Below are 10,702 nucleotides of genomic sequence, written 5' to 3' on the forward strand. Positions count from 1 at the left end.
GAAATATTCTTTCTTGGAAATGCACATTTTTTTTAGCCTAGTGAATGCCACTGTTTTTCTGTACTCCATAGTGATTTTCTCATGTCATATAATAATATATATTACAGTGAAGGGCTCAGAAAATGTGGGTGCCAGTTTTCAGTCTTTACATATGGTAAATATCTTATCCTCCTTCAATATTGAAGCATTAGTATTTTATCGTGAAATATCCTATACATGTTCAAAATAGTTTGATGTCTTAAGCATGATTTTTTAAAATTATGGTTTGCTGCTAAGATATTCCTGGGAATGTGCCTTTTGATTTTGTGCATTTCTAAGTACCAAAGAAATAGAGACTGCAGCTATCGAGGGTGTGATGTGTTTGCAACTCTAAGAGGATAGTATAGAAATATTCTGTTACTCATTTTCTTACCTAGGAATCTTAAAAAATAACAAATGTCTTTTTACACTTTCACCTTTCAATGTACAGATTTTATGGGTAGGCTCTCAGTGGATGGGTGGATTAGTTTCCCTTACCTTTGTATTCTCACCTGGGAAGAATTGAGGCTGTTGAAAAGACTTTCTAGGCCATTAAAAGCCAGAACCTTTTAGAGACCATGTGCTGTATAAACAATGACACCTGTCTTTTTTTTTTTTTTTTTTGGCTGAGGTAATTGAGGTTAAGTGATTTGCCCAGGGTCACACAGCTAGGAGATGTGAAGTGTCTGAGACCAGATTTAAACTCAGGTCTTTCTGACTTCAGGGCTGGTGCTTTATCCACTGCACCACTTAGCAGCCTCTTTTTGCAGTCTTGTAAATTGATGAGATTGAGTGGCACCTGGATGAATTGATTAGGTTCATTGGATTGCCCTTAAACATTATTTTTGGGCTGATTCAGGTGCTGTGATTCTGGTTAAATACTATGTTGACACTGCCTTGAAGAAACTTCCTGGATCAGTGACAGCTCTAGATTGGACACTGCTAAGATTTTGGGGTGAGAGAAGGCACTGTGCAGTTTCAGACTCTGGGGAGAGGTAGAAAAAGACCTTTCCCCTTTTAGATCCAATGCAGGCTGACAGATCTGTTGATGCAGCTTTCCGTGGCTCTTTGATCCAGTGGGACTTTCCCTAGGTCTTTCACTGTGGGTTCATAATAGAGTTGTAGAATGGAGAGAGAGCCACAAGGCTCCTCCCTCTGTCAGGTCCTGGCTGCTTGACCTTGGCCAGCCGAGGCTTCCTGCTGCTCCCTGAGACTAGAACTGGTAGAGCTGGTGCTCCTCTCTCTCTACAGGCAAGGGTTCTTCCCTGAGGGTCCCGTGCCAGTGAGATCAGAGACCTACTTCTCACCAATACCATTCCCACAGCACTTCCAGGTTTACAAAGTTCTCTTTGTGACAGTCTTTTCAGATTGGCAGTGGGAACCTTAGGCTTTTTTTCTAGAGGAAGAAATGGAGCGTCCCAGGGCTGCTTGTAGCACTTTACGCAAGGTGAACTATCCACTGTCCGGTGACAGCTCTGAGATCCCAGTCAAGGTCTAGAGCTCCTTCCAAAGGCCAGGCCAAGGGTTAAGCTATAACCCGTGGGCAGTAGCCACTGCCCCGGAGCTACCAAGGCCAACCCAAAGGATTCTTGTGTTGGAGTGACTGGGGTTTTTTGGTATTAAGAATGTGAAAATTTGTTTAAAGAATGTGAAAATAATTTACATTTTACTTCCCTTCGTGTAGTGCCTAAGGCAGTTGCAATGAATCCCTTCTCTGTCCCAGTGCCTCCTCTGGCAAGGTCTGTGCCTGGATAATTAATTACCTATTTTTTTCTCAGTGTGCATTCTCCCAGTGCCCTGCATAGCGATTTACAAAGGGTCCTTAATAAGTGATTGTGAAATGGTCGAGGGGGGATGGCCACCTCTCCTGACAAAGCACAGCGTAAACCACGGCCAGCTGGTATAGATTGGGGTGAGAAAGGCAAGGAGAAAACACCCTAGGAGCCTTGGGGGGAACCAGTGGCCCAGCCTTTCCTGTGTAACGCCCAGCATAGGCACCTTGTGCAGGGTAACTATGGAAGAGGCATCCGTTGAGGGTGCTTCAGAAAAGGCTAACCTGGGACAGACGTGGGGCACAGAGCTGAGAGTCTAGGCCCTTCCTGAGAGCCAGAGTGGGCTCTCCCTGGAAAGAGCAGTGCCTTTGGGAGGGTGGAGGAGGGAGGAGGCAGGTCCCGGAAGGGAAGTGGCCCGGCCCACAAACTCCTCCTCTTTATTTATTTTTATTTTTTTATTTTTTTAATTTAAACCTTTTTTTTACAGGATATATTGGTAACTTTAAGCATTAACAATTGCCAAACCTCTTGTTCCAATTTTCACCTCTTACCCCCACCCCTTCCCTAGATGGCAGGATGACCAGTAGATGTTAAAATATTAAAATATAACTTAGATACACAATAAGTATACATGACCAAAAGGTTATTTTGCTGTACAAAAAAATCGCTCTGAAATATTGTTTAGCTTGTGAAGGGAAATAAAAATGGGTGTGCATAAAAATGGGGACTAATTCAATGTAATGGTTTTTAGTCATCTCCCGAGTTCTTTTTTCTGGGCATAGCTAGTTCAGTTCATTCTGCTCCATTAAAATATTTGGTTGATCTCCGTTCTGAGGATGGCTGATCCATCAGCTGGTCATCATCTTTTGGTTAATATTAATGATCTCCGGTCCCTGCTCATTTCCTCAGCATATTGGTGTAAGTCTCTCAGGCCTTTTCTGAAATCTCCTGGTCATTTCTTTTTTTTTTTTTTTTTTAATTTTAGCCTTTTTTTGGATTATAATAGGTAACTTTAACATTAACAATTGCCAAACCTCTTGTTCCAATTTTTTCACCTCTTATCCCCCCCCCCTCCCTAAATGTCAGGATGACCAGTAGATGTTAAAATATATTAAAATATAACAGATACACAATAAGTATACATGACCAAAACATTATTTTGCTGTACAAAAGAATAGATCGTTATTTACAATTAGCTTGTGAAGGAAATCAGAAATGCAGGTGTGCATAACTATGGGATTGGAATTCAATTTGGTTTTAGTCATCTAAGTTCTTTTTCTGGGCAAACTAGTTCAGTTCATTACTGCTCCATTAGAAATGATTTGGTTGATCGTTTGCTGAGGATGGCCTGATCCATCAGCTGGTCATCATCTATATTTTGTAAAATAATGATCTCCTGGTCCTGCTCATTTCACTCTGCATCAGTTAGGTAGAAGTCTCTCAGGCCTTTCTGAAATCATCCTGTTGGTCATTTCTTACAGAACAGTAATATTCCATAATTTTCATATAACAATTTATTCAATTCTCCAAGATGGACATATTCAGTTTCTAGCCACCCAAAAAGGGCTGCCCAAAACATTGTACATACAGGTCCCTTTCCTTCTTTATAATCTCTTTGGGATATAATCCCATAGTAACACTCTGGATCAAGGGTATGCCAGTTTATAACTTTTGCTGCTGGTCATTTCTTACAGAAAGTAATATTCCATAATATTCATATACCACAATTTATTCAGCCATTCTCCAACTGATGGACATCCACTCAGTTTCCAGTTTTTAGCCACTACAAAAAGGGCTGCCACAAACATTCCACGAACTCCTCCTGATCACCCAGGGCTTCTTGGGTAGTCGGGCTGGGAGGTGGAGGGAGGGCTTCTGGGGACTCTGTGCTTTGTAGTGGAGTCCTGCTGTTTGACTTGCCCCTCAGCTGGAGGAGCTCCTCTTCCACCTGTGAAATGGGGGCCACACTGCCCCCTGAAAGTGCTGCGGACGGGCAAATCTTGAACCAACTTGGTCTTTGGTGACAGGGAGAGTGTTGGACCAGCCAAAACTTGACTACTTTATCACTTGGGTCAGTTTTCCTTCTTCCCCCTGTCCCCTCCCCTCCCCAAAAAAAAAGATTTGTTTTCTAAACACTGCCATTTTATCTTGGGAGACTTAAAAAAAGAAAAAATTTCCAGTAATAGCAGGATTCAACATGAACTTTGTATTATGGATAGTTTGGCTAGAATGCTTCTGTCCTCTACCTTATAGTAGTAAAAAAAGTCTTTTGGACTCATAATTTTTCATGAAAGGTAGCTAACTATTGAGAGGAAATCTCAAAATCTCTCAAGGAAACCCTCTCCCCAGGAGACTTACAGGCTTTTGGAAGGTTTGAGGCTTATCTTCCTGTATTACCATTATTTCATTAATAGCACTCAGACTTTTATGGATTTGATTTTATGGAACAAAATGCTCTTTTTTATACATGTTAATTTTTCCATCCTCAAGTAGAAAGGTGACAATGATTTTCACTTCTGTTTTTCATATAAAATGCTGTATAAAACCAGAAGATTAGAAAACCTTTTAGATTTGCATATTTTTACTGTAATTGCTAGACCTGTTCTTTCTGCCATTAGTTTGTAGTAATTTTTTAACCTTTCAGAATTTTTAAGACCCTCGCCAGATTTTATAATAGAAAATGTAGCCTAACTTCAATTCCAGCACTGATCTGTTATCAACTTTTATATTTTTGTAACTTTATCAAGACATGTCATTAATGTGACATGTAATGTGTTAGAATGTCATTATTGATTATTTCAGATGAATAAAATGAGGGAATGGAAATTTAACACATGAAATGAATTTTAAAAGCATTTTGAGCATCCTGCATTGGTTTTCAAAGTACTAGTATTAAAATGAATTTGCTACCTTAGGAGAGAAACTATTGTCTTTGATGGATGGCTAAAAGTTGCTGAAGGATCGGTATTAGGTAAAACTTGAGATTTGTGTCAGAGGAAAAGAATGGGAAAAGCTAAGGAGTGTTTGGTGAATTTCACTTCCATGTTTGTCAATGATAATTTATTAAAGACAAAATTAAATGTTTTGTTATAGATTACTTCTAGTTTTTGAACATTTTGGATTTGGATTTTTAAATTTTTTTCTTTTTTTTTAATGTAAAAGTTTCCATTCTCCAAAATTTAGCTGAATGATAGTACTATTTGATTTATGGTCAGGGTTGTAATCTCCCAGGGGAGATAATGGAAGCAACAGCTGGAAGCTTTCATTGAGCATCAGCTGTTGACAGAGACCAAGAACTTTTGTGAAAGTACGGTGAGAAATACCATTTCCAAAATCTCTGAAAGTTATTGTGAAATATGAATCAGACACTAAGTAAAAAACTCTAATTTTCAAGCTTAAAAATATATTTTTTTCTGGCTAAGAGTTTTTAATCATTAAAAAAAAAAAATCCATCAGTACCTTTCCCCAGCCCTTCTAGTGTTTTTAAAGAGAATGGAATGGAATTCATGTTTGGGATCAAACCATGAAATCTTTACTTTCCAGATTCAGAATGTTGGGAAAGAAGTAGAATAACACGATGGGTACATAGACTTCCATAAGTACCTCAGATGGTGGAGAGGATGCTCCTGGATTCTCCAGTTAGAATTCAGCCTTGATGGTTCTTGGCCAGTGGCTTAGAAGACATACTGTTGATCCATTCTTAGCTCTTTTGGATTTATGATGCTTTGGAACCAATATCTCTTATGTTTTTATCACAAATTGTATTGATCCAATTGAAATTTTTTTTTAATCTGTAAAACAAATTTTTTGACAATTGCTGATAAATATTTTGGAAATACTATTTTTTTGGATTCATTTCAATGAATTTTGTATTTTGTTTTGGTAAAAGTTAATGGATTGTTGAAATGAAGTTTCAGAGTAAGTAGAAACTTTTTTATTGTAGGGATAATTGTCTTGGAGGTATTTCATTCTAGTTAAAGAATTAGCCACCATTCATTTTGTGCTCCTGGACAAGTACCATTAATTTAATTTTTATTTTTTGATAAATGCCTAGTCTCTTGGTTCTTGACAACTCATTGACCTCGATGAGTTTTAAGTAAAAGGAAAAAAGGAATTGGTCTTTCTGTAAAACTAGAACTTTATTGCCTTTATTATAACTGGAGAATGTTTGCATGATGATATTTAAGAGCTATTAAGTTATCAAGTTAGAGCTTGACTAGTTACTTTTCTTGGCTAGTCATCCCAGTTGTGGGTGGATCCTCTTCTCTACATTTTTTTCACTAAGTGACCTCTAATTTCCATGAATTTAATGTAGCAGAAATAGTTACTACTGGAGAAGTTAAAAAGTTTATTTACTAAATAAATGAATAAATAAATTAATAAAATTTGGTGCAGTTGCATTGAAAATTTTTCTTCATATTTTAAATTTAATTCTCTCTATAGGGGTTTTTAAATCAATGTAGAACTTATTACTTATTTACAATATAAACTTATTTATATTAATATAAAACTTATTTGCACTTTTACAGTTTTATCTATCAATGAAATATAATTTATATAACTAGATTCATAGAATGGAATGGAACCAGAGTTCATTAGCATCAAGAACTCCCAGGGAGAAAACTTATTAGGATGAGTCAGCTTCTTTCTGCAGCATAGAGCCGGAAAGAGTGAGCTGGGTCCCCCAAGAGTGACTTGTTGGGATTGTGACTAACTTGCTCTAAGCAAGTCAGAGTTTTTCCACCTGCAAAATGGAAATGATGGCATGACTTAGCACCTTATAGGGTAGTAGGAGAACCACAGGAGGCATTTCTGAAGTTCTTTGCAAAGTAGGAAGCACCAGGGGCCTACCAGGTGTAGGGACTAGCCTTGCGCCCAGGAGGACTTTAGGGTTTGGTCTCATCCTGGACTCCTATTGGCTGTGTGACTGTGAGGAGAACGTTATTCCATCTGCCTGCTCAGCCCTCAAATTCTGAGTTGTAGAGAGAGTGCTGCCTGGTATTGATAGAGGGAAAATTTCTTCATGGATAATACTTTACACCAGCATGATTATGGATCCAGTCTTTATCTTCTTGGCAGACCTTAAAATATTACAGAAATACCAAATGCTAATATTATTAACAACAACAACAAATTGAAATGCAATGGGAGTCTCTTAAACTTTCCACATGAAATGACAGAGGTGAAAATCTGCTCACTTTTCTGACTGTAAGCTCAAAATGGCAGTGAAGTGAGCCTGCTTACGGGAATATTGGTCGGGAACTTAATTTCCATTTTAAACATACTTGCTAAAGGAAACATTTAGCTACTGTGTGCATTTGCAGGGGGCCCAGAGCTCTCACTTTTTCTGCCTGTTTTTTCTAACTCTTCTAAAAATGGCTTCAAGTCATCCAGTTGTGAGCTTACTGTGAATGAGCTTCCCTTTACAGCTCTTTTTGGCTCTATTTGTCTTCTCCGTTCTTCCCCACAGATAGCATGACTCGATTTTCACTTCTGTATTTCCAGAGTGCTCATGGAAGTGGGACAATTTTGTGAAATTGCTGAATCGGCATATGGGTAGCTGGTACATACTCGTCACAACAAGCCTTCAGAAAACTACAGTAGATAAGAGTGGAATTTGTATCCTCTCCAAGTGTGATAGAGGGGTAGCAAAGGGTTGTGAGGGATCAGAGGGGCAAGGGGCATGATCAAAGAGACTTGGGAGAAAGTGCTGTGTGAAGCAGGCCCCAAAAGATCCATAGGAGTTAAATGTGAAAGTGGGGAACGGGGGTGGGAGGAGTTGGGGGGGTGGCGCATCCTTCCCGGAGAAGAAGGGACTGAGGGAAGGCCGTGAGGCAGACAGGACCTTGGTGATTGTAGGAAGTGAGCGCAGAAAAGCCATGGGGCTCTGGGGTGCCTGCATAAAGTTTTGACCTTGAAAATAGTTACTTGGAAAAGTTGGCCCTGTATTGGGCTAAAGTAAGTAAATCAGTATTAAAAGATGAAGCCCAACATGCCCAAAGTATAATGTACATTTTCCCCTAACCTTGTTCCTTTAATAATATCTGCTATCAGGTTGGAGCAGAAGAGGGGGGGAATCTTGGAGATAGCTGAGGAGGGAGCTAGACTCAGAGTCAGGAAAGCCTGGATCCAAGGCCCAACTCCACTACTTACTAGTTGTGTGACCTTGTTTCAGTTTCCCTCTCTGTAAAACGATAGAATTGGACTACACGAACATTTTTTTTTGTCTGTCTTGATTATTGCACATTTCAGTTTTCCCTTGTAGGGTGAAGCTGACCGTTAGACCCCAGTAGTGGTAGTGTAGACTCAAAGGAAACCTAAGGAGAGGTGGAAATTCTTTGCCTCATGGCACAAGACCTTTACAGATAAAGAAAACAAAGGTTGCAGCTCTATGGTCTGCCTCTTAGTTCACAATTTATTCCTTCTGTGGCTGGACCTATCAGAACCAGAAGAAGCCTGCGTCAATCTCTGATGGAGGGAAGAGCAGCTGTATTATGCTTGACTGGGTATCCTGGGACCTTGAACATTTACTGACCTTCAGGAATTCTTTTGGTAATAAATGTTTGCTCCTTGAGAGTAAGTAGTGTTTTGTTTTTGGTCTTTGCCTGCCTCACAATAAATACTTCATAGCTGCTTTCTTATGGGTATAAGCTACTTTTCAATTTAAAGAGCAACTTAGTAAAAGGAGCACTGGGTGAAGAATTTGAAAAGCTGGAATTCTGTGTAATTGAAAAGAAAATCTTTTTGGGCCTTGCATTTTTCATTGATCAAAGTAGAGAAGATTTGGATTCAATGATTGCTAAAGTCACTTCCATCTTGATGTTTTCTCATTCTGTTCCTTATCACATGAAATATTTTCATGGAATGGAGAAATCAGAACCAGAGCTGGGACCTTCTAGTAAAGAGACATATTCATTCAAGAGCTTCTTTTGGCCTTTAAAAAAAAACTAATCAATAACTATACTCAAAGGACTACATAAAATTGTGCCTAATCTTTGACCCAACAATACCACTATTGGGTCTTTATTCCAAGGGTATTAAAAAAAGAGGGGTAAGATTATATGTAGAAAAATATTTATTGTAGTTCTTTTTGTTCTAACAAAATTAGAAATAGACGGGATTCCCATCACTTGGGGAACATCATAGCAAGTTATGATATGTGATTACGATGGAATACCATTGTACTAATAAGAAATGGTTGGTTTCATAAAAATCTGGAAAGACTTAAATGAAAATCTTGGAAGACTTATATGAAGTAGTGCATAGTGAAGTGAGCAGAAGGTGCTGAGGATAATATTATTAACTGTGAAAAAGAACATTATCCACAGAAAACAATAGTGTGGTAATATTGATTATCTGTCAAAAGACTTATCCATGACAGTTCTAAAGTACTCATGATGAGAGAGAACTGATGGACCCTAAATACAGATTGAGACATTTTTTCACTTTTTGCTTTTTTTTTTTTTTTTGGGTCAACATGGCTAATGTAGAAATATGTTTTGTATGACTTCATATGAATGGGTATGGTATTGCTTGCTTTCTCAATGAGTGAGGGAGGATTATGAGGGAGGGAGAAAGAAAATTTGGACCTCAAAAAACGTTAAAAAACAACTAGTCAGAAACCAGTACTTCTTATAACTGTAACTTGGAGATAAATGGAGTCCTTTTAGTTAAGCTTAGTCTTGTTGAAAGAGTGAAACTATACACAAATGGAACAACTGAACAAAAGCTTAGTTTGTTGTCACTTTGTGAGCTGTTTAAAAGGAAAAATAGTGAATGAAATAAGCTTCTTGAGGAAATGAAGTCGAGGATAAATGCTTCCTACACCTACACTTATTGAAATGAATTTCAAATAGTATAATTTAGTCATAACTTAAATAAATGAATTGTATTTTAATATTGTATTAGACTAAATTTTAAGGTATTGAAAATAAGTACACCAACATATGCCTTTATTAGAAATGTCACAGGAAGTTGAAATTTGCCAGTGATAAAATTGAAAGGCTATAATATTGAAATGACTATTGTATGAATCTTCAATTTGAGAGGGTATCTAATTTATTTTCTCAGATCCATTACCTGTACCAGATCAAGGTTTTACTCTTAGTCTTTCTGGTCTTTCAAAAAAAAGAACAAACTAGGGCTCATTATATATTTTCCTAAGCCTGACCTTTGGAAGAGATAGGAAGGGGGTACAGGGGATAAAATGCCTCATACACTTTCTAGCCATCTTATCCTGGATAAGTGACTTAACTGCTGCATACCTCAGTTTCTTCACTTACAAAATGAGGATATAGCATTAGGTCCCTCTCGGAGTTGTAGTAGAGATTAGATGAGACAATACGGTCAGGTGCTTTGCCAACAGAATGCTCTCCCGCTGTTCGCTGCTGTTAACTGTCATTGTTCTTCTGAGCTCCCTTTCACTTCTCTTGGTAGTAAGCACCAGCACTCTTTCTGGTATTCAGTCGACTCTGTTGGATGCATCCCTGACTTTTCCTTCCACTTTAACCTCCATATTCAGTCATTTGCAAAGTGTCCACTACCTCTCTTTTACCTTCCCCTGGCCTCTTTCCTGGCTCTCACCTTGACTATGGCATTAGCCTTCTGCTTGTCTCTGTTGCCAGCTCTTCCCCCTCTGATTCATCCTCCCTCCAGCTGCCAAGAATTTGAGAAGTGTCACCGACCTTACTGGCTGTCTAGTTTGTTACAAAAAGTATCTCCCCGTGATGAAGCTGACAAGGGGCTGCCCAGCCTCTGCCCAGAGACCTTGACAAGAGGGACGTGAGCCTCTCCAAGCAGCTCTTTGCCTCTGGAACAGTCCCAGTGTTAGAAAGCTTTCCCTGCCACTAGGCCTGCATTGACTTCTTTGTGTCTGTGCTGTTCTCCAGAACTAAGCAGAACAAACTGAATCC

This window comes from Sarcophilus harrisii, chromosome 3 (genome assembly GCF_902635505.1).
Source record: "Sarcophilus harrisii chromosome 3, mSarHar1.11, whole genome shotgun sequence".
NCBI classification, from domain to species: domain Eukaryota; kingdom Metazoa; phylum Chordata; class Mammalia; order Dasyuromorphia; family Dasyuridae; genus Sarcophilus; species Sarcophilus harrisii.